The 24,089-nt window shown below is 61.7% G+C and overlaps 1 pseudogene; it reads left to right on the top strand.

The window, feature by feature from the left end:
- The first annotated feature begins 15 nt into the window (after window positions 1-15).
- LOC123353784 lies at window positions 16-24,024 on the top strand (annotated as a pseudogene).
- The last annotated feature ends 65 nt before the right edge of the window (window positions 24,025-24,089 follow it).

Here is a 24,089-nt window from a genome sequence, read left to right as displayed (position 1 = left end):
CTGCCTAGTGGCGCAGTCCATCCCAGTGACTGTGTGCGCGGCTCAGGCCTGCCCAGCACGTTCTGCCCGAAGTGACGAGTGAGGGAAGGAGATTCCATCGAACCCGCTCCTGCTCCTGGTACAGCCCGGGGCCTGGCTGGGGGCTGGGTGGAGGTGGGGGGGCGAGGGGCCTGGCTGGGGGGCTGGGTGGAGGTGGGGGGCGAGGGGCGGGGCGGGGGGGGGGCTGGGTGGAGGTGGGGGGTGAGGGGCCTGGCTGGGGGGCTGGGTGGAGGTGGGGGGCGAGGGGCCTGGCTGGGGGGCTGGGTGGAGATGGGGGGCGAGGGGCCTGGCTGGGGGGCTGGGTGGAGGTGGGGGGAGGGGCCTGGCTGGGGGGCTGGGTGCAGGTGGGGGGCGAGGGGCCTGGCTGGGGGGGCTGGGTGGAGGTGGGGGGCGAGGGGCCTGGCTGGGGGGGGCTGGGTGGAGATGGGGGGTGAGGGGCCTGGCTGGGGGGGGGCTGGGTGGAGATGGGGGGTGAGGGGCCTGGCTGGGGGGCTGCGTGGAGGTGGGGGGGGAGGGGCCTGGCTGGGGGGGGGCTGGGTGGAGATGGGGGTGAGGGGCCTGGCTGGGGGGCTGGGTGGAGGTGGGGGGCGAGGGGCCTGGCTGGGGGGCTGGGTGGAGGTGAGGGGCGAGGGGCCTGGCTGGGGGGCTGGGTGGAGGTGGGGGGCGAGGGGCCTGGCTGGGGGGCTGGGTGGAGGGGGGGGGCGAGGGGCCTGGATGGGGGGGGGCTGGGTGGAGATGGGGGGTGAGGGGCCTGGCTGGGGGGCTGGGTGCAGGTGGGGGGCGAGGGGCCTGGCTGGGGGGGGCTGGGTGGAGGTGCGGGGACACAGCTGAGGGGGGTACTGGTTGGAGGGGGGACTTGCAGCTCGGGGTGGGGCTCTGACCGGAGTGGGCTGAGGCCCCACTACCCGAACCCCGTCCTCGCTCTAAGCCTGCCCGAGGCCCCTGCCTCCCTCTGCGCCCCACATGACCAGGTGGGGGTTCAGTGGGAACCTGCGTGGCCCTGTCACCAGGCGCCTGCCCATGGGTGCCCAGGCCTGGCCCCCGCAGCGCCAGAAGTGGGGGGCTGCAGCGTTCGGCCGTCATCAGCCTTGCAGACATCAACCCACCAGCACCTCAGTTGCTTTATACTGAAATCAGTCACTGGGGGGGCTGGGCCCATCCGTCAGTGACACTAGGGGGGGCTGGGCCCATCCATCTGTGAGGGGTCACAGACACTCCCCAGAGCACGGCAGGGAGAGGCCAGGGCGTGCACAAGGGCAGGAACAGAGCAGGGGCGGAACCCAGGAGTCCTGACTCCAGCCCTGCCCCATGCACAGCTGAATCCCACTTCCCCCCACAGGACTCGAGTGGACGTGACAGGAGGCGAAGATGGCTCCATCCGGGTTGAAGGCAGTGGTGCGTGAGAGTAAGTGCGGAGCCGGGGGCAGGGCCCAGTTGGGGAGGATTAGGTGTCAGTCGGAGCAGAGAGCTTCCCCCGTCACCTGCTTGTCACACAGCAGAAGGGGAGGGAGGGTGTCTGCCCCACCCCCAAGGGCTGCCCCCTGCCATAGGAGCTGCACCTTGGGGGAGCATCTCTTTCCATTGGGGTGACTCCCACCAGGGCCAGTGGAAGGATATTTTGTGCCCTAGGCGAAACTTCCATCTTGCGCCCCTCCCTCTCCCCATCAACCACCTCTGAAAACTAGTAATCTTAGTGTTATAAACAGCCTGTCAGAACAGGTAATGGCTGCGTGCGAGGAGAAAAATGACATCATAGCCACTTTGTACCATAGTGAAGCAGTACGCTTCAGCCCAGCCCCATCGCAGAGCTGGCCTAGGCTATAGCTGTAATGTAGGAGAGAACAAGTTAAAGCCTGACACTCGATCAGCATGGCCTCTGCTGCCTTGTGCATGCTGGACTCTGAGGTGTTTGTTAGTCCTTGTCTTCTCACAACACCCTGACCTGCTGTGAGGGCTGCGTTACTTCAGAAGCCCAGGCCACTGCTGAATCTCCAGCCCAGGCTGCAGTGGACGGGGCCTGTGGCTAAATCCAAACCACACACCTGGGGTTTAAAAGGCCGGGGCTGGGCCAGGGCACCGTGAGGCTGAAGAGCAGCAGGTCTGGGGGGCTCTCCAGGTCCTCGGCCACCAGCATGTCAGAGGTGAGGGCGGTGAGCACGAACTGATCCACCTCGGCCACCAGCAGCGACGCGAAGCCCAGGGAGGAGGCCACGTTTTCCGCGCCACCCCACAGCTGCACCACCACCTGGAAGTACTCCCGCTCCACGCCGCCCAGAAGCTCCACCCGCATGGGGACAGAGTCGCAGCTAGGCCAGGGCTCGGCTGCCGTGTGCTGTTAGCGGATCCCACGTTTGGGGGGGAGCCCAGTGCTGGGATGGCAGGGGGTGTGGGTGGGTGAGCGGAAGAGAGAGCCCAGTGCTGGGGCTGCAGGTAGTGCGGGTGGGGGGGCACTGGTGAGCGGGGGGGAGCTCAGGGCTCTGGGGGGGGGAGCCAAAATTCTTTTGCTTGGGACGGCAAAAAACCTAGAGCCGGCCCTGTCTCTTGCTGCATGGGGTCAGATCCTTAGTTCAGCTGCGCTCGTATCTGGCCTGGCAGAAAGGAAAGGTGATCAGAGCCATGGCCCATCTAGCCTGCCAGCCCACCACGGTCGGTGACTGGGGGCTCTGCTAGGAGCACATCATTAGCTGGCCTGAAAGCAGCCTCTGAGCCACTTCCCCGAGGGGTCTTTCTACTAGCCAGTGGGTCCTGGCTCAGGGCACAGCCATCTTGTCCGAGCCCCACCACTAATCCCCGTCTCTTTCCCTCACAGAGATCTTCAGCGTTGTCTTTCGCAGCGTGAAGAAGGAAGGAGAATGGAAGGTAAGCAGGCCGGGCCTGCTGCCCTGGTGTCCCCCTGGGGATATGCTGTATCCATATATTGTGCTCCTCCCCCTCCAGCCTCTTGGGATTCATTAGGAACCTGAGGTTTTCCAGGCTGGATCAGATCCCTGCTCTGTCTAGCCCATCATCCGTCCCCAGCTAGGCTTGGGTATGTCTGTCTTCCCACTGTGCTGGATCAGACCCAGCTTGTCCAGCTAGCCCCATATCCGCCCCCCCCGCCCCCCGCACCGGATCAGACCACTGGGCCCAGTGAGCCAGCCTGGGTGGGAGGAGGAACAGGAGAGTGCCAAGCATGGGGGCAGTATGCACCATTGGGCAGGCAGGTTATTGAGCCCCCGGCATGGACTGGGCTGGGGTTTGTGGAGCAGTGGGCTAGGCCGGTGCGGCAGAGGGAGCACAGGGGACTAGCTTTCCCAGTGGCTGGATCTGGTACAGAGGGATGCTGGGCTGCACAGAGCAATGGGTTCATTCGGCACGGAAGGAAGGTGGTGGAGATGTTGGGCCGATGGCCTACAGGGCTTTCCTAGGGGAACATGGAGACTCCTCTCATTCCATTTCTCCATGCCTGATCCTGGTTCTGTCCGAGGGCTGGGGACCGGGTATGTGGTGGATCAGAGCAGGGCACTGGGAGCTAGGACTCCTGGGTTCTGTCCCTGCCTCTTGCACTCACCCTGTCACCTGGGCGAAGAGGCTGATCTCCTCCAGTCTAGGAGGGTAGAGCCATTCCGAATGGCCGGGGGTCCCAGGTTTGTCTCCGTCTCCTACATCTCATACCAGCCACTCTGCTCGGAGCCGCTTTCCTTCTCGCTCCTCACACAGTCCTTAGCATGGTCAGCTCAGCCAAGTGCAGGCTTGGTAACGGCCCTGCTGCTCTGCTGTGGAAGGGCTGGGCCGGGAGCCATCGGCTCTGCCGTTAGCAGTCGCTCTGCTCCCTTGGCTGTGCCATGGATGATGATGGTGGGCAGCTGGGCTCAGGGCAGTGACTAGCTCCCCTCTCGCTACCTCAGGTGCTAATCATGGACCACCCGAGCACGCGCATCCTCTCGTCATGCTGCAAGATGTCCGACATCATGAACGAAGGCATCACACGTGAGTGGGCCCTCCCTCCCGTCCGATCCCCCCGCCAGGGCTCCCCTCCCCCTTGGACACACCTCACAGTTGGGGAGTTGACTTGTCTACATTCACGTTTGCATCTAGTTTCCTCCCTTTGCAGCCCCCTAGATGCCCTCCTTGCTATTGGTACCTTCCCAGCCAGCTCTAGTTCCCTTAGCCCGGCGCTTTCAGCCCCTGGAACCTCTTCAGCGCATTTCTCAGCTCCCGTTAACTCCTCGCTGCTCCTCCCCCACGCTGCAGGCAGGGTCCTGGCTGGGGAGGGGGAATGCTGGCTCCCTGCTCCAGGGTGGAGGAGCCCTGGGGTTGAGGGGCACAGAGCTGAGCCAGGGCTCTAGCGGGGTGCCCCCAGCACAGTACACAGGGATGTTCCCTCCCTGCTCCGTACTGTGGCAGCATCGCAGCCCATGGCCCCACATCAAAGCAGCTGCTGCATTGTAGCCTGCAGAAACCCCCAGCCTGCTGCCAGCGAACATCCCTGTTCCCCTTGGCTTTCCCTCCCCCCATCCCGGTGGAGAGCAGCTGGGGTGGGTGGCTAGGATGCACTAACCCACACCCAGTGTCTGCTCTCCCCAAGTTGTGGAAGATATTGACAAGTGCCGGGAGCCAATCCCCAGCCTGGAGGCCATCTACCTGCTCAGCCCTGTGGAGAAGGTAGGAGCTCGGGCCTGGGGCAGGTGGATGGGGAGCAGGGGAGACCCCGGGGCAGCTCCTCGTGCTGCCTGGAGGTGGCGCTGTCCGGGGGGATGCGCAGCACGACCTCAGGATGGGAATGGGGCTAGTAGGGGCCCCCCAAGAGGCTGCTTCCCCAGAGCTGGGCTTCGTGTTCTTTGCCACGGGAAGCACAGATTGTCCCACGGACCTCTCCGCAGTGCAGTCCCATGGGGGTTGGATGGGATGATGCAGCAGGTGGAGAGAGGCAACCTCAGCTAAGCTGACCAGATAGCAGGTGTGAAAAATCGGGACAGGTGTTGGAGGGGTAATAGGATTCTATAGAAGAAAAATCCCAGATATTAGGACTGTCCCTATACAATCAGGACATCTGGTCAGTCTAACCTCAGCTGAGACTCAAAGTGAAGGAGAATCGCTGAGGCAGAGGCTCACGTAGCAGGGGCTGTGGGGGAGGAGGCTCCTGCGTCTGCTGCAGGGAGGCGAGTGGAGGGAGACCAGGGGCAGGGGGCACTGGCGGAGCATGGTGCAGCCCAGAACCCACAGGTGCTGCCCACGGATGGAGCGCTGTAGTAGAGGCCTGTGAGCTGGGGCCTGGGGCTCGGGACTGGTGTAACGATGCTGGTTCTGGCGGGACCCAACTGAGAGTGCCAATTCAGGACAAATTGCTTAAAACAGGGCAGTTACAGCCCAAGGCTGGGGGTTTTCCACCTCTAAGGCAAACCAAACCAGCCAGCCAGAGGACTTTGGTCTTACCCCAGTAGCTAAGCACAAGTCACACAAGGAATTCCCTTAGACACTCCCGTCTCCCAGTATCACCACAAGTGCTACTCGTTATGGGGACAAATGGTTATGAAAACCAATGCCCTAATAAAAGAAAAAGGGTTCTCCTGATCCCTAAGGACCAAGCCCCAGACCCAGATCAATATATAAATCAGATCTTATCCACAAATCACGCTGTTGCCAGTCCTTTAGAATCTAAAATCTAAAGGTTTTTTCATAAAAGGAAAAAGATATAGATGAGAGCTAGAATTGGTCAAATGGAATCAGTTACATACAGTAACGGCAAAGGTCTTAGTTCAGGCTTGTAGCAGTGATAGAATAAACTGCAGGTTCAAATCAAGTCTCTGGAGTACTGTACATCCACAGCTGGGATGAGTCATTCGGTCCTTTGTGTAGAGCTTCCTTGTAACAAAGTCCCTCCAGAAGTATGAAGCAGGACTGAAGACAAGATGGAGATGAGGCATCAGCCTTTTATAGTCTTTTCCAGGTGTAAGAACACCTCTTTGTTCTTACTGTGGAAAATTACAGCAAAATGGAGTCTGGAGTCACATAGGCAAGTCCCTGCATACTTTGCTGAGTCTCAAAGCATATCTGCCTTCTCTCAATAGGTCAGTTGTTTAGCTGATGATCCTTAGTGAGCCATCAAGCAGGCTAGGCAGAGCTAACACCAACTTGTGTGAGGTGGCACCCAGAAGCATGGCAGAAGTTTGAAATACACACAGTCTAGAGCCAATATTTGTAACTTCAACTACAAAAATGATACACATATACAGCTAGCATAACCATAACCAGCAAACCACAACCTTGTCTTAGATATTTGACCGCATTTATACAAGATTTGGTTCCACTAAAACCATGTTCTATATGGTCCCTGTTCACGTCAATAACGTGACAACCGGGCAGCCAGGTTCTCACCTGTCACAATGCCGGTCACGGAGTCTGAACAGCTTCCGAACACCCTGCCTGGCTAGCTGGTGTGGCAAAGCTGCAGGTGCCCAGTGTGGCACCAGGGGAGGGAGCGGGCCCTGATGGCGGCTGCCTGGGATTGCTGCTCGGCCGGCTGTTCCCTGGGCACTGCTCAGAGCCCACTTAGTTCAGCAGCAAGGCCAATGCCAGGTCCCGTCTGTGGCCGAGCACGGACACTTGTGTGCCAGCGAGAGACGGGGCTGGGCCCTGAGGCTGTCCCGGGCACATGGGCACATGTCCTGTTCCAGGTGGGGAGGGAGCCAAGAGCCAGGGGGGTGAAAACCAGCCCACCTCCTGACGGCATCATGCTGGACCCTGAGTCCCCAGGGGCTGGGCATGGGCTGGGCCCTTCGGGAAGCAGGGAGGGGCCTCGGCTGGTGCTGACAACCCCCCTTCCCCCTTTGCAGTCAGTGCAGGCTCTGATCAGTGACTTTCAGGGCACCCCCACCTTCAACTACAAGGCGGCTCACGTCTTCTTCATCAGCCGTGAGTATCAGGAGGCAGCGGATTCCCCAGCTGGGAGCCTGGCCAGTGGCACAGTGGGGGTGGGGGGTCTCTCTCTGCCAGCAGGCCAGTGCCCCAGCAGACCAGACCGAACAACCCCACCTACCCCTTCCCCCCTCCTTCTCCCCCACGGGCCTGCCTCCAGCCAACACGGCTAACAGCGTGCGCCCAGAAAGGTGGCCTCTGGCTACCATTCCCATCAGTCCCAACTGGGGTGGGGGGATGGGACACCACCAGAATACCCAGTGTGTCAGGGTCACATCTGCTTCTCCCCATTACCAGGGGCGGCTCTAGGCACCAGCAAAACAAGCTGGTGCCTAGGGCGGCCAAATCTAGGGGGCGTCCCCTGCTGCCGGGGGGGGCGGCAGGCTGGGTCGGCGGACCTGCCGCAGTCATGCCTGCGGGCGGGCCACCCGAGCCCCGGGACGAGCGGACACTGCCGCAGGCATTGTACTGCGGAGGGGGCGCTCGTCCCGCGGCTCGGCTGGACCTCCCGCAGGCATGACTGCGGCAGCTCAAGCGGAGCCGCCGGACCCGCGAGCCGTCCGCAGCTGCGGGAGGTCCAGCCGAGCCACGCGGGACCAGCGGTCCCTCTGCAGTCATGTCCGCGGGAGGTCCGCTGCTCCCGCGGCTCCGGGGCGCCTCCCGCGCATGACTGCTTGGGGCGGCCAAAAAGCTAGAGCCGCCCCTGCCCATTACAGCGGCAGGGGGAGCCCAAGTCCCCGTTCCTCCTTGTGCATCATCCTGAGCTGTACACTCCAGTCACTTCCCCCTGTGGAGGGGCTGAGGGAGGGTGTGAGACGGGGCTGCACAGGAGAGATTATGGCCCCCCCTCGCTGCTGATGCTGCAGAAGGCGAGAACCCGGCGTGACTCTGGTTTGGTGGGGCTGGATTCATCATTGACTCCTGTGTGTCCCTGCTGGCTTGCCCAGGTTCCCCACAGGTGTGCAGCACTACTGCCCCTGCTGTGCCCATCCTGGCCTTGTCTGGGGGGGCGGCACTGTGCTGGGGGTCCTGAGCCCTGTGCCTGTCACCCCCACCCACTGCCTTTGCCTTGCAGCCTGTCCTGAGCCTCTGGTCAAGGAGCTGAGGGAGTCACGGGTCACCAAGGCCATCAAAACCCTCAAGGACATCAACGTGGCCTTCCTGCCCTACGAGAGCCAGGTGAGGGGTGGCCGGGCTTTGGAGGAGCTGGGCTGCGGGGCAGACGGTGACGTACGACACCCCACCCTTAGTGTTCAACGTGGCTGGGGGGTGGGGGGGAACCTTTCCCTTCTAGGGCCCTGGGTTTATCGCCAGCACAGGGCAGCAGGGACTAGCCGGCTGCTCACACCCTGTGAGACGGGGAATCGCTGGCTTAGATGTCTGGGGGAGGAGGGCCCTGCCTCCCGGCTTTACCAGCTCTTACTGATGGTTTATACCAGGCCTGCAAGACAGCCCGATACTCCACACGCCTGCCCTTTGCCCAACCGCCCCATCCCCTCCTTGTGTCGTCAGTGGATTTCCCCCCTCATGCCCCTGAGGGGAGGGCTGTGTTGTCAGTCCCATTGCATTGATGGGGAAACTGAGGCACAGAGCGACATGAGCCTGGTCTACACACACAAGCTTTGTTGGTCTGGGTTTGTCACGGAGACGAGAGAAAAAATCCCCCTGTAACTGATGCAGCTGTGGTGGCAGAGCCCCTGGGTAGATGCCGATATGCTGGCCAAGCAGTCCTTTCGCCACTGTAGCTTATTTCATCTGGGGTACCGGTGCCAGCTGTGCCAAGAGAAGCTCTGGCTGGTATAAGCTGAGTGTCCGTCAGGAGGCTTTGCTGGTTCACCCGTCCCGTTGCGCCAGCAAACCCTTCATGGCCGATACTGTTTTATTGGTGTCCAAGCACGTTTGCCCCAATGGCTCGTTCTGTTCGGCCAGTGAAATAAGCGACAGCAGCAGACGCGCGTTGATGCCAGGTTTGCCCGTGGCTACACTGGGGCTTTCACCAGACTAGAAGCATGGCCAAGCCCCCTCCCCCAACATTGACTTCTCCAGGGCAGAGACACACCCCGAGGGCACCTGGGAGTCTGCAGCTCAGTAAGGACCTGAAGCCGGAAAGTCTTCATCCCAGGCTGGTGCATGAAATCTCTGGGCCGCTGTCCCTCTGCCACAACAGGAGTGGCTCTGGCAAAGGGCTCTCCCTCACTAGGGGCTCACTATAGCTCTGCCAGGCTGGTCTGGTCCAACAGCGCATCGTAGGGGCGTGGTGTGGGGCATAGCTGGCCTGGCTGCCAGCAGTTGGCACCAGGGTCCTGATCTCTGCTCCCCTCGCCCCCTAGGTGTACTCCCTGGACAGGCCACAGACCTTCCACATCTGGTTCAGCCCCTACCGCGCCTTGGAAAAGAAGAAGGAGCAGGAGATGCTGGCAGAGCAGATTGCCGCGTTGTGTGAAACCCTGGAGGAGTATCCAGCCATCCGCTACCGGAAGTGAGTGTGTGCCGGGGGAAGGGGTGTGACGAAGTGGGAATGTTTCTTAATGTTTTCTCTGAATACTGCGTGGGTGCCTGTGATGCAGCAGGGAGAGGGGAGTATTGACCTGGGCAGGTTGCAGGGGAGTTTTGCTGGGACTGTCTGCATTGGGATGGGAGACTTTCCTTGAGGCCAGATACCTGAGCATGTAACCTGAGAACAAGGAGGGGGGTTGGAGCCAGGAGCTTTACCCAGGAAATGGACAAAGGCTGGAGGAGGAGTCGGGGGGGAGGCTGGGTGAGACTGGCTGGAGGGAGTTTCAAGTTTGGAGCTGGCTGGGAAAATGGCCTCCCTGGCGCCCCCAAGATGGACCTGACTGAGGGGGTCCTGTTGTCTGTACTGAAAGACCTGTCTTGGACTGTTGTTGCTGTCAACTAAACAAACCTGTTTTACTGGCTGGCTGAGAGTCATGGTGAGTCACAGGAAGCCGGGGGTGCAGGGCCTTGTCTCCCCCACACTGTGACAAGGGGTACCCAGCTATCTGCTTCAGGAAGTGAGTGTGCCCGGGGGAAGGGGTACCCAGCTATCCCCTATAGGAAGTGAGTGTGCCCGGGAGGTACCCGGCCATCCGCTACAGGAAGTGAGTGTGCCCAGCGGGAGAAGGGTACCTGGTCATCTCCTACAGGAAGTGTGTGTGCCCCTGCGGGAGGAGAGGTTTCTGACCCATAGGGTTTGTCTTTGCTGCAGGGACCATGAAGAGAACTTCGACCTTGCTCGTGCTGTGCTGGCCAAACTCAAGGTGTTCAAGGAATACGAGCCCAGCATGGGAGAGGTGAGTGAGCTGTGCCGGCCGTGCCCTCGCCCTGGGACAGAGCTGCGGGGGGAGCACATGAGAAGTAGAAGGAAGGAGGAGCGATTTCAAACCTGCTCGGAGATCCTGGCTGGGGGAGGGGTGGGGTCTAGACCTGCTTGGAGATCCTGAGGGGTTGGCAGAACAATAGCATTCCCTGTGTGGGGACTAATGGCCCCAGCCCTTCTCTAACACTGGCCCTGGGCAGATCTCAAAGTGCTCTACAAAGGCCAGTGTCCTTATCCCTGTGTACAGATGGGGAAACCGAGGCAAACCGCCTGGGGAAGTGTGTGCCCAGCACAATCTCTCTGTTTATAAACAGGGCTGTTTGATCACAGAACTAAGCTTTGCACACGGAGCCTCTTCCACACCTGGACACTCCTGTCTGTGTGTGCTCCTACACCCATCCCCACGGTATCGGAACCTCACTAGTGAATTCAGCCTCCCAGGGGAGGCGGGGTAGCCTGTGTTACAGATGGGAAAACTGAGGCATGCAGGGAGTCTGCCAGAGCAGGATTAGAACCCAGCTCTCCTGAGCCTTAGCCACAAGTCAGCCCTGGCCTGTGGGCTTCCCCAGCTTCTGCCGTCCCCGTCCCACCCCAGCAGAGGGGAGCTGCAAACCCACCCCGCCCTGGATTCTCGCACAAGAAACTCAGAGGTTCCTGTCCCCTAGGAGAAGCAAAGTGATGTAAAATACAAAGCCTGCCCAGATCTCTCCCTCCTGTTGTTTCTGCTCTTGCTTCCAGCCTTTGCCGAGCTGCTGGGAGACTGTGCACCTGTGGCCAACTGGGAATGTTTGTAATATCTTTTATGAAGCTATGTGTGTGCCTCCAGTTTCCCCTATATGTTACATGGCTTCTCTGGCGGGGCATGGGGGGGAAGGACTCTCAGGGAAGGTAAGAATCATGGTGTGTGAGGGGCTGTCACCTCCCTGTCTTGGTGAAATGAAGAGAATCCAACCCAGATCAGCTTAGGAGCCAGAAAGACCGTGCCAGCTCCAAGGGCTCCTGGCTGGATGCTCCCAGCAGGGAATCGGAGCAGGGCCCCCAGCTCGAGAACACAGAGTTGGGAAGGTTTGAGCTGGGGGATAAGTGAGGGAAGCTGGGAGCTCTCGCCTGAGAACTGACCAAGGTCAGACTGAGGCCTGGTCTACACGAGGCAATTGGGTCGGTGTAACTGCGTCGCTCGGGGGCATGAGAAAGGCGGCGTCACTGAAGCGGCGCAGCTGCAGCGGTTTTACATGTAGACACAGTGGTGAGCTGGAGGCGGTTCGCGGGAACCAGTTGTTAAATTTAGACGCCCTTTTAGAACCGGTTGTCCTGGGCGGGAAAACAATTTCTAAAAGGGCTTCTAAATTTAACAACTGGTAAGTTTAAGTGACCCAAGAGCTTAGTTTGGGGGGAGCAGCCGCTCCCCCTCAGTATATTACCTAAAAGTGGCAACTTAGGCGCCGACCCCGTGGGTGCTCCAGCTCCCCACCCCAGCCCCAGCTCACCTGTGCTCCGCCCCGTTTCTCGCCCCCCCCCGCCCGCTTCCCCGCAAATCAGCTGTTCACGCGGGAAGCCTGGGAGGGCTGAGAAAGCAAGCAACGGCTTCGCGCACACCTGGCTGCCCAAACCGTCTACACAGGGAAGGGATTGACAGCATGCTTTGTTAACCACCGAGCTACTTGCTGCAGCAGAGCTGGCTCCAGCCTGCAGCCCCAGTCTGATCTGTGCTATTCTCAGGAGCTGGGCGGTGCTGGGGAGGACAAAGTCCTGCTCCGTGCACACCCTGCTGTTCTTACTCCTGTGAATCCCCCCAGGGATATTCCTGAGGCTCTTGCCAAGCCTCCCTGTCACAGGTGTAAGCACTATCCCCATGTTACCCGGGGGAAACTGAGGCATGGACCAGCGTGCCAGGAGTAGGTGGCAGAGGCAGGAATAGGAGCCAGGAGTCCTGACTGCCCAGCCCCCCATCAATAGAATCCAGACAGCTCGGCCACCGCAGGGCCGGGAGTGCTGACTCAAACCCTTCTGCTCTGGGCAAGGTGGGGTGACCCGATGGTTTAAGCCAGGCCCCATCTGCAGTCGGGTATCCCTCCAGCAGAGCCTAACTGGCAAAGGTGTGAGCAGAGTCCAGAGGTGGGGGGCATAGCAACCCACCCAGGCTGGGTAGGTCTGGAGAGCAATGATGGCTTCAGCTCTGGGGTCATGTCCCTGCTCTGCCACAGACTCCCTGTGTGACCTTGGGTGAGTCACCCAGCCTCTCTGGGCCTCCATCCCCCTCTGCAATGGGGTGACAGCCCTGCCCAGCCCCACGTGCATGGTTTGGGGGGAGGCAGGATGAAGCAATGATAGTGCTACAGTGGTGGGGGCCAGATACTCCTCCAAGAGAGGGCTCTTCCCAGTCAGCCTCAACTAGGGTGACCAGAGAGCAAGTGTGAAAAATCAGGGCGGGGCTGGGGGGTAATAGGAGCCTAACATATGAAAAAGACCCCAAAATCAGGACTGTCCCTATAAAATCGGGACATCTGGTCACCCTAACCTCAACCATTTACCCAGAGACTGTGGAGACCTGCCAGCGAGTGGGTGGTGACTGGTCCAAGGTTCTGCTTCCAAGTGTGGCTGAAAATCGGGCCATGTACTAGAGGTGGGACAGTTGGGGAAGCGTCAGGGGCTGTACGTCTCCGCACCCCGCTCCCCAGACTGTCTGTGCTACCCAGCGAAGAGCAGTACGCAGCCCCTTGCTGAGGTGCTCCTGGGTGGGCTTGGGTTCCACTGGGGCTGCTGGAGCTGGTTTCAGAGCCGTCCGCCGTGGGAGCGCAGGGCTGGTCTCCTATCGCCACCTGCTGCGCCAAGAGGGCAGTGCATGCTGATCAGGCAGGGAGCAGGGGCTGGGCCAGCCCGCCCATGATGTGGGTCTGAGAAGCTGACCATTTGAGTGGTCTCTGTCCACCTGGATGCTGGGGGCCACCCAGGCTGGGAGCGGGGAGCTAGAGGCTCACATGGGGTCCCAGCTCAGATGCAAGGTGGGGCATCGGGATAACATCCCATTGTCCCCCTCTGGGACCTTGTATCAAAGAGTCTCTGGGCCTGGTGTTGGTTAACGATAGACTAGCCAGGGCCTTCTGGTGTAGTTCCCCCCGCCCCCACACAGCAGCATATGGGGCAGGGGGTAGTTGGGGGGCTGCCTTGAAAGGGGCATGCTCCCGTTGGTGGAGAGGCACGAGCAGAGAGCATGCTTGGGGAGGGGGGCATTGCTATTTGCACGAGGGGCAGGTGGCCCATCCCTGCAGGGGGCGTTGCAGCACAGCTGGGTGGGGAGCTCTCCCTGCCGGTCAGGTCAGGACCCCAGGGTTTGTCCCAGCTAGCTTGGGGGGTGTCTCTTGGCTTTCCCCTGGGGTTGGGAGCTGGGCCGCAGAGAGGGCGAGTGGTGAAGTTTCAGGCCACCAGGGCCCATTGGATTGTGCCATGTAAGCCAAGCCAGGACCCCTCCGCCAGAGCAGGGGGTGACGGGTCTCTCTCCTTTGCCCCAGGGCCCCGACAAAGCCCGCTCTCAGCTGCTGCTCATTGTGGACCGGAGCTTCGACCTGGTGTCCCCACTGCTGCACGAGCTCACCTACCAGGCCATGGCCTACGACCTGCTCAGCATCGAGAACGACACCTACAAGTAGGGCCTGGCTGCCAGCAGGGGGCACCCCGCACTCCTCCTCAGGCGGGCTGGGGGGGATGTGTCCCAGGCACCTGCACTGCTCTGCAGCCCCCAGGCTTGGGGGAGGGGTGCCGCAGCCTGACCCCGTCTCCCCTCCCCCGCAGGTACGAGACGACGGGGACCAGTGACTCACGGGAGAAGGAGGCGCTGCTGGACGAAGACGACGAACTCTGGGTGCAGCTACGCCACATGCACATCGCTGACGTCTCCAAGTGAGCGCGCTCAGCCCTGCCCCTGACACGCCCCTCAGTGCCCGACCCATCCCTTGGACACTCCCCACCGTGCCCCACCCAGGGCCAGAACCCATCCCCTTCAGACACACACCTCCCCACCCTGGGGCCCCCTCAGACACACCCCTCCCCTTCCCTTCCCACCAGTGTTGGGAACCCGCTCCCCGTTGGATACACTCCTCTCCCATCCAGTGCAGGGACACCCCCCCGCAACACACCCCTCTCCTGCTCACTGCCAGGACTCCCCCACCCCCACCCACCCAGTTGCTGGGGCCCGTCCCTCAGACATGCTCCTTTTTGAGTGCTGAGACCCCCTGGCCCCAGCCCCTCTCCCCAAAGGACCCCTGAGCGCTCCCTTCCAGAGCCACTGTCTGCACCTCCTCTCGGAGATCCCCCTGGACACTGTCTTCCCCCGATCCTAGGATCTCCCCATGCGCCTCACAGCCCCCTTGAGGGAGTCCTTCACCGACCTCCTACTGGGCCTGCTGCTGCCCCCAGACCCACCCAGCAAGGCGCCAGGAGCCCCCAGAGGTGCACTGAACTCTCTGCCTTGGAGTAACTTGGGAAGAGCCCCCCACACTCCCCCGGCCCCATATGAGGCTCTCGAGGCAAAAAACCCTGGTGCCCGTGGGATGGGGACTCTATCCCCTGTAGCATAGGACAGGGCGCCCCTACCTTGAAGGCAGTGCCTGGCTCCGGCCTGACCCCTCTCCCTGCTGCAGGAAGGTGACGGAGCTGCTGCACACCTTCTCTGAGAGCAAGAGGCTGACCCTGGACAAGGTGCGGTGGGGGAGTCCGGGACTGGGGGACCCATCCCACTGCCACTGATGGGGAGGAGGGGCTGCTCTGCTGCCCCAGGAGGCCTTGGCGGGGGGGGGGGCTGTCCCATTGCTCCCAGGGTTTACCTGTAAAGGGCTAAGAAGTGTATGTACAGCCCCCTGCCCCCAGCCAGAGCTCTGGAACTCCCGACTGTGTGGGAGGGCAGAGGCCCATGGGGCAGGGTCAGACAGCAGGATCGGGGCCGCACAGGGAGAGCTGCAGGGAGCCAGCGCTGGCATCTCCGCGGCCTGCTGCCGCTTTACACCTCAGGGGCGCTCGGGTTGCGGGGCTCCCATCTCATTCCAGCTGGCCTGGGAAAAGCAGGTCTAACCCAAGCCACAGCCATGTGTGGCCTGAATGACCCGCCCTGGCCCAGGCGAGGCCTCTGCCCTGCAGGGGTAGGGGGTTCCATGTGCTGGGAGGGGCCGGGATCTCACCACTGCTTCCCTCCAGGCCAACATCGAGGACCTGTCCCAGATGGTGAAAAATTTGCCCCAGTACCAGAAAGAGCTGAACAAGGTAACGGCGCTGGAGCTGTTAGTGGGCAGGGGGCAGGGCATTCAGTGGGGTAATGGGGGGCAGGGTGCTCTGTGGGGCTGGTGAGGCACAGTAGGGACTCTCTGGGGAGCAGGGCACTCGGGGGCACTCTACTTTACTGCCTGATGAGAGCTGCTGACCTGTCCCCATCGGGCAGAGCCCATTTCCCCCCCAGGTGCTGTGTGGCACCATGGGCAGTAGCAATGCCCCAGCAATGGCAGCCCTTGGGTAATGCCCACGCCTTGCTGCTGCAGCTCTCGGGAGGAGGGCCTTGGTGGGCTTCCAAACTAGCCCGTTGGAGCCACTTCCTGGTGCCACTGGGCCATGTGCCAACGGAAAAGCTCCTGGCCACTGGCACAGGTACCCCGACACCTGCTGGTCTCCAAGCCCCCAGCCTCGTGGTGACTAACAGAGAAACCGTGGGCTGCTTTGGAAGCTGCTTCCTCCTCCTGATCCTCCCCTCCAGCTGCCCCGCTCCACCCCAGAGGTGGCCTGCACATCAGTGCTGGGCAAAACAATCCCTATATACTGGCCTTATACAGCCGGTTGGGGCTGCCCCTCTGGCTGAGGGGCCCTCCTTGGGGGTTGGGGGGTGCAGGTGCTCTGGACCAGCCGGTGATGCGGTAAACTCCCCCGTGCCCCGGTCTCTCCCCGCAGTACTCCACACACCTGAACCTGGCCTGAGCACTGCATGCGGCACTTCAAAGGATCGGTGGAGAAGCTGTGCGGCGTGGAGCAGGTGGGTCTGTGGGCAGAGCCTGGCTGGGAGGCAGAGTCTGGCTCATGACTCAGCCCGGAGAAAGGGGTCTCAGACCCACAGGCTCGCTGGAGCCAGGCCCAGCCCCACCATGCAGCACCGGGGGTGCAGAAAGGGGACATGGGGCTCAGGTTACTCTCTGGAGGCACATTGCGCACCCCAGGGGGAGCCGACCCAGGGAGGAGGGGGCCCTGGCACAGGGGGTAGACGAGCTGTGGGTCATGGGGCCATCGCGTCTCCCATCTGTTGCGGGGGTGGGAGGAAGCGGAGCGGCCTGACCCTGGGCCTTGTGTGTGCACCTCCCTCGCCCCCCAGGACCTGGCCATGGGGAATGGATGTGGATGGGGAGAAGATCAAGAACCCCGTGAAGATCATCGTGCACCGTCCTGCTGGACCCCCAGCGTGCCGGCCTACGACAAGCTCCGTATCATCCTGCTCTACATCTTGAACAACGGTAAGGCCACAGGCCTGCAGGGGGCAGCACTGGGGGGATGTCGACACGCACCCTGAGCAGCTCCCAGCCCGTTCTCTGCAGGGAGGGGGAACATCCCTCCCTTCCTGCCAGGGCCGCCCAGAGGGGGGGGCAAAGGGGGCAATTTGCCCCGGGCTCCGCAGGGGCCCCCAAGAGAAGAGCGTGGGCTCCCGCCTCCGCCCCTCTCCTGGAGCCTCGGCGCATCAAGCGCCGAGGACTCCGGCCGAGACCCTGAGCCCCGCCCCGATCCGCGTGGTGAGGGGGCGGGGCGGGGCGCGCCAAGGGGGCCTGAGCCCCGCCCCGCTCAGCACGCCGGGGGGCGGGGGCGGGGCAGCTGCCTCCGGTCGGCGTGGAGCTCACATCCCCGCTCCCTCACCACGCGGCTCTGAGCGGGACGGAGCTCAGGCCCGGCCGGCGACGTGCTCGGTAAGAGGCCGAGGCCGGGGGGAGAAGCGGTGGCCAGGGCCGGGGCCGGGGTGGGGGGGGGGAAGAAGCGACGGCAGGGGCCAAGCGGGGGGGGCGGAGAAGCGGGACCCGGGGCCGGGCGGGGGGGAGAAGCGGGACCCGCCGCTGTCGAAGTGCAGCCGAGTCTTCGGCGGCGGGAGGCCCCTTCTGTTCCGGGACCCGCCGCCGAAGTGCCCAGAAGGCCCGCGGCGGGAACCCCCCCCCCGCCACCGAATTACCGCCGAAGGCCGGGCGGCGGGTCCCGCTTCGGCGGTAATTCGGCGGCGGGGGGGCTCCCGCCGCAGGTCTTCGGGGCACTTTGGCGGCGGGTCCCGGAACGGAAGGGCCCCCCGCTGCCGAAGACCCCGGGCCCCCGGAATCCTCTGGGCGGCCCTGCTTCCTGCAGGCTGTTCAGACACCATGTTCTGCCTCTGAGCCCCCTGCGACCAGTTCCCTGCCCACCCCTTGTGTCCTCCCTGGACCAGCTCCCTGCTTCTTGCTGCATCCAGCCCCTTCCCCCAGCTCACCAGGGCCTGGGGAACCTCCCTGACCCTGACATTGGCACAGTCCCTCGTCCCCCATCGGTTCCTGCCCCATGCTGGCTCGGTGGGGCAGGGCCCTGCTCTGGGGCCCTTCCTGTAACCCTGCTCAGGCACTGCCCCTGCGCCCATTGCCCAGGCCAGGTGCCCTCAGGTGGCTCCTCTGGCTGCCCAGTTTCCTGGCCAGGGGGTGCTGTGGAGTTGCCAGGCCTCCCCCTCTGCACTAAGCAGCAGTAAATGGTTTGGGGGGGTTGCCCTCCCTCCAGCTCAAGGCCTCACAGCCTTAAAGAGCCAGACCATGGCTCTGACACTGCACCTGACTGGCCGCAGAAGGGGGAGCCCAGATCAGGGGGAGGGGGGCTCCCACTGCACTGCCGGGGGAGCTAGAGAGACCCCTGCCCCCAGCGTGAGAGAACCTGTGGAGGCAGGAGCAGCAAGAACCTGAATTCAAATCATTAACTGGCTGGGATCCAGTGGGTTAGAGCGGATGGTGCTGGGAGCCAGGACTCCTGGGTTCTACCCCCAGCTCTGAGAGGGGAGTGGGGTCTAGTGGTTAGAAGGGGGCTGGGAGCCAGGACTCCTGGGTTTATCCCCAGCTCTGAGAGGGGTGGGAAGAGCAGGATCTCAGGATTTGATCAGGGAACTAGGACTCCTGGGCCACAGACTGAATGTGCCTGGGTTGTGGGTGCGTCCCAGGGGTGCTAGCGCTGACCTGTCTCTCCCCATGCAGGTGTGAGCGCGGAGGCCATCAGCAGGCTGATCCAGCATGCCAGCATCCAGCAGCAGGGTGACATCAACTACAACATGGAGCTCCTGGGCACCTCCTTCATGCCTGGGGTAAGGGACTGGGGCCAGGGGCCGGTAGCTGTACCCATGCCAAGGGGCAGATCTGTGCTGCACAGGGGAGCCCAGGACATCCTGGGGGTGCCCCCCTAGTGCAGTGACCTACTCCCACCACAGAGGTGGCCTCTGCCCCTGTACAGTGGGGTGATGCCCTCCCCATATGAGGGTGACCCCTGAGTTACTCCCCATCTGGGGTGACCCCTTCTGCCCCTGCAGAGGACCCTGGGAGTCAGGACCTCAGATCGACAGGGTGCTGGAGCTGGTGACCACTGCATGGGGTGAAGCGGCTCTGTCCTCCCACCAGTCTCTCTCCCCTCCTCTCTCTCTCTCGCTCAGTGATCCATTCTGTTCTTTTCTCTGCCTCTCCCCTGCCAGCCCGGCTGGAGCGACTCAGATAGGCCGCGCTCTCCCTGTCTGCCCCCCTTCCCACCCCCCCCCCCCCCCCAGCTGCCCCTCACCCCCTCTCCCTTCCTCCCCCAGAGTGGGCAGCTGCAACCCAAGAGGAAGGTGCGGCTGGAGTCCACCTACCACCTCTCCCGCTGGACCCCCAGGCTCAAGGACGTCATGGAGGTACCTGGCCATCTGCTTCCTGGCCTTGGGGGTGGGGGGTCACACCTGGCAGGCTGGGCCCAAGGGGTGGGGCTGGTTTGGGGTCAGCCATGTGTAGAGCCCTGCATATCCGCGCACCATTTCTGCAGATAGTGGATCGGCTGCAGAGACAACCAGGTCAGTCTCTACTCCCCAGCAGCGCCTGGCCCACAGCATCCGCCTCATGCAGCCCGGGGGGCGCAGCGCGCTCGGGGCCGCCAGCCAGCAGCCAGTGGCTGTCCGGCACCCATTTGCCCCACTGCGCTGCTTCCAGTCCTGCAGGTCGAGCAGCACCAGCGTCCCCCACCAGCTCCTGGGCAGCAGGATTTGGGATTGGAGCGGGTGGGGCCCCTGCACCAAGGTTGACCAGATGTCCCAATTTTATAGGGACAGTCCCGATATTCATGACTATTTCTTATATGGGAACCTATTACTCCCCACACTCGGGTCCCGATTTTTCATAATTGCCTGTTGCTGGGTCACCATACCAGCGCCCCGCCCCTCATACCGTCCCTGTGATGCAATATGCTCTGCTGCTAGTCGTTGTGACCATCGCTCGATTGACCCCACCAGAAAACCCATCACTTGATAAGATCACACACCTTCTCCCCCAGCCCCCACCCCTCTCCAATGCTGCCCCCCACCGCCCTCCACGCTGCCCATTCTCTGAGAGCTCCGCCCCCAGGCGCTGCCCCTTCTAATGAGATCCGCTCCCCCACAACTGCACCTTTCTCTCCTCGAGAGCACCCCCGCCTACCCACTACATTATGCCCCTTACTTGACACCTCACTCCCCATGCTACCACCCCCCTCAGATTCTCCCATCAAGAAGCCCCTGCCTCCTCCACGCTGCTCCCCTTAACCTCAGTCCCCACCCTCACGCTGCGATCTTCCCTGCCAAAGACCTCCTCTTCCCCTCCCTCCCACCCCCCCGTCTCATCCCTTGATGAGCGCATCCTGCTTGCTTGGTGAGGATGCTGGATACAGGTAAAGGACGGATAGTGGAAGTGGTCTCCAAAGTGGGGTTCGCAAGATGGATACCCCATGGTGGTGCCACAGGCAGGAGTAGGCGCCTTCGATCTGGGAGTCCACACGGGCCCTCTTTTTTTTTTTTTTTTTGCTTGGCAGCCAAATGGTGGGAAGCCAGCACGGCAGGGGGTGTGCGATCAGAAAAGTTTGGAGACCACTGGGCTCGTGGATCGCGGGGCTGATGCAAATCCACATTTTTGGTATCTGCTGCGAAGGCTCTAGCCATGTGAGGGGGCCTCACCAGAGAGCCCTCTCCTGCTGCCCATCCTTTCGGCCTCGGGTGGTGGGGACCTTCTTGTCCTTAAATCATAGAGACGAGTGTTGGGGAGTTGTCTTACCCAGGTGCTCGAGATGCTGCCACCTCTGGTGGGGGGGGCAACGGGTCGTTTTATACAGGGGCTCTCCACCCCTCACCGGGGCTGAATTCTTCCTGAGGAGTGGCAGGCAGCTTGTTAATCACAAGTCCCGCACAGCAGCATATACAGTAGCTTGGCCCTGAGTCTAGAGGCAGGCCCAGCAGTGATCAGATTGTGTAGGGGCTGGAAGTGCAGGGTAGAGTCAGGCATTAGATGTCTTTGTCGATGTTCTCAAGTGTCATGTACCAAGTGCGACACTGTCAGTGACTGGCACTGGAAATCTGAATGGCGCCCCCGTCAGGGCCACTCGTGGAACTCTATGCCATGACGCCGACGTAGTACACTCACCTTGCAGGTGAAGGAAGCATCATTTTTGTGCAACTCATCTGAAAAACGAACATCCAGCAGCACTCCCACTGAATAACTTATCACACCGGATCCTCACCCCCCCCCCACCTTGTATAGCCCACACCCCCCCTAGTACCCCCTGGGTCCCACATTGACTTTACAATAGACACGGGATGAGTCGACGACGCCTCCTGCAGAGCCTCCCCACTCTCCTGCCGTAGTACATGAAGAGCCCCCTAGGTCGCCTCAAGCACTGTGGACCAAAAAGCACTGACATGCCAGGGAGAGCGCCCCCTGCTGGAGCCCTCCCCCCACACTCCCTGAAGTACAGAGCGCCCAGCGCCCCCTTAGTGCCGCACTGGGCGGTCACATGAGCACCGCTCTGCATGAGCCTCACTAGCACACTCCCTGCAGCCACCCAGTGTGCTTTTTCTTAGCAGGTCTCCTGTCCAAGCGTTCTGGCCTTGAGTCTACCAAACCTGCCTTAGCTTTGTGAGGAGGTCGGCGGTGACATGGGTCGCTCCTTCGCCCTCAGCCCCACGCTTGCTGGGGCCCTGAGCCCGTCATCACCCTGGCCCTGTGGGGCACTCCTCAATGGAGGTGTGATGGGAGTCACATTTTAGTTGCGCCTTCAGCCTTACTAGGCGTTTGGGGAATCCTCCAGGCATCATGGATTAACATCCCCGGCATCGAGCTCCTGTCCCTGGCAGATCACAGGCGGGAGGTCGTTCATCCAGGCCCCTGTTACCAGCGCTGTGATGGTTCCTCCCTTTGTGGGATTATTGGAGCAGGCTCAGATTGCGTGTAGCCTCCAATCTATTATACCAGTTGCCTAATCCAATCAGGCGAGGCGCTGCCCCCACCCAAGCGCCAGCCGCAGTCTGCGTCAGGCCTTAAGGCTTTCCCTAGTCCAAGTCAACGCAGGACCGGTGATTCATGTAAAGCCCTATTATGTGGCATTCGGCATGTATCACAGCTCTGGGCCCCCGCGTGGCTGGGAGCACACCTCATGGTTGGCCAAGAGATGCAGGGCCTGGAGTCTGCCGTGCCCAGCAGGGGAAAGGGCACTGAGTGGGCTGCCTAGTCGCCCCCCCAAGGGTGAGGGGCCCCTGGATCCAGCATTGCAGTGTGATATAGAGGGATCTCACTGCCCTCCCCATATATGATGGTAGCGGGTGGGGAGTTGGGGTCTTGTTTTCATCAGTCAGGGCGACTCTGAGCAGGGTTTCTGAGGGGGTATATATTGTTTGTGGAGTAGAGATGGGTTCGGGGGCATCACTGGATGGTAGTGATACCGTGTTGTTCTATCCAGATTCGCTGGTTACAACTCCCTAATTGCGCTTGTGTTTCTAATACAGAAAAGGTTTAGTTGATAAGTAGGCCGTGTCTCTAGAGTTATAATAAGCATACCCCTCAAGGGACTGTCATGTCATGTATCTCAGTGTGAGTAGCTGTCCAAGCCCTTCCCCCATATAGTAGGGACTTGGCTTTGAAGCACCTAGTGTATAAGGTTCCTGACTGCTTGGGCCCTCTGTCTGACGATTCTGCCCTCCCACTGCCACTCCCCCACCAGGACATCCATCTTGAGGCACAGACTTGGACAGGGAGCTTGTGTGCCCTTCGTCGTCAGACCGGGGGTTCCTTCCACCAGCTCCCAGGACTGCTGTCAGTGTAAGTGCTTGAGTTCATGTGCTGGGCTTGTGTGTCGGAGGGCAGAAGCGCTTTGACTTCTTCCCCCCTACCCCCACGAGGCATGTGGATGGGTTTTCGTTTGGCTGCCGATTTTGTGAGTGTAGGAGCCTCTGGTGCCCTGTGAGTGCGTATTGAAGCTAAGAGCACCCTAAGGCCGCTCGTACTAGTTGTAATTTAGAGGGTAGGTGTCCAAGAGCCCCATGGGATAGCCCGTGAGTACCCTATCTCAGCATGTCTCCCGCTGCACTAAACCTAGGAAGCAGTTTCCTCAGCCACAGACCTAGGGCATGTGTATGGAGGAAAGGGATCCTGGAGCCGGGGCTGTAGTACAGCACCCCCAGCCTAGCAGGGCTGGTGACGCACCCCTCCCACTACTCCCTCTCGATGCCTGACTTTGTCGGTTCTCCTGTAACTCCCACGCGCCTTGGGCATGGGGACCTGAACTCCCCAGCCTCCTCGGGGCTGCGCTTTGCCGTCATCTGGCTATCCCTCAGCGAGCCCCTGGTATCCACACTGCCGCCTCTCTCCCTCCAGCCCCCACTCCAGCGCACTGGCACACTAAGTATCAAGCCAGTCGGCGGGTTATGGATACCCGACGGGGCCAAGCGCCTCATCTTATTCTACGTGCTGGGTGGGGTGTCCATGTCTGAGATGCGCTGCGCCTACGAAGTGACCCAGGCCAGCGAGGGCAAGTGGGACGTGGTGATCGGTGAGTGGGGCAAGTCCTGGGGGGAGGGTGGCTGGAATGCCCAGGTCAGGGACAGTCGGGACCCTCTGGGAGGTGGACACCCTAGAACCACCTGCCCAGCACCCACAGGGCACCCGTGCCACCCTCTGTCCTCCTGCATCCGGTGGGCCTGGGAACAGATGTGCTGGCCCCACCTGCCCGCATGGGGGCCCCACATGGCCTGTATCTAGCCACCTGATCTCCTGGCCTCTGGCTCCCCAGGGCTCTCCTTGCCCAGGGACCATGTGTGGGGGCCCAGTCAGACACCCCCAGGAACACCCATGGGGATATGGCTCACCCCCTGCACACACCCCTCTAAGACCCAAGGGTGAGGAACACTGTCAGCGGGTGGATCCTTGCCTGGCCATGCAGGGTACAGCGGCACGAGGGGTGCGGTGCCAGGCCGCGGTGGGTAGGAGGGGCTGTCTCCTCCCCCCCTGCACTAGAGCAGGATCCAACTGCAAGGATGGGGAAGATGGTGATGCCAGCCTCATGCCTCCCCCACTGTGCCCACCGCTGCCAACCACCTGTCTCCCCCGCAGGTTCCAGTCACATCCTGACCCCCAGGCGCTTCCTGGATGACGTCCAAACCCTCGACCAGCTGGCCCCCGAGGAGGCCTAGAAGCAGCCCCTTCCTCCCAGAGACTCTGCCCCCCACAGCTCGCTGCCCCCAGCTCCACCTGCTTTTCTCAACAAGGCACCTTCCCCCCTACTCCTGGCTGTGGTGTCGGTTCTTGGGGGTGGGCTGGGAGAGGGGGGGGGACCCCCA

Source organism: Mauremys mutica, chromosome 20 (genome assembly GCF_020497125.1).
Source record: "Mauremys mutica isolate MM-2020 ecotype Southern chromosome 20, ASM2049712v1, whole genome shotgun sequence".
NCBI lineage: Eukaryota > Metazoa > Chordata > Testudines > Geoemydidae > Mauremys > Mauremys mutica.
The sequence above is the reverse complement of the archived record's forward strand: the minus strand, read 5'-3'. Positions and strand labels throughout refer to the sequence as shown.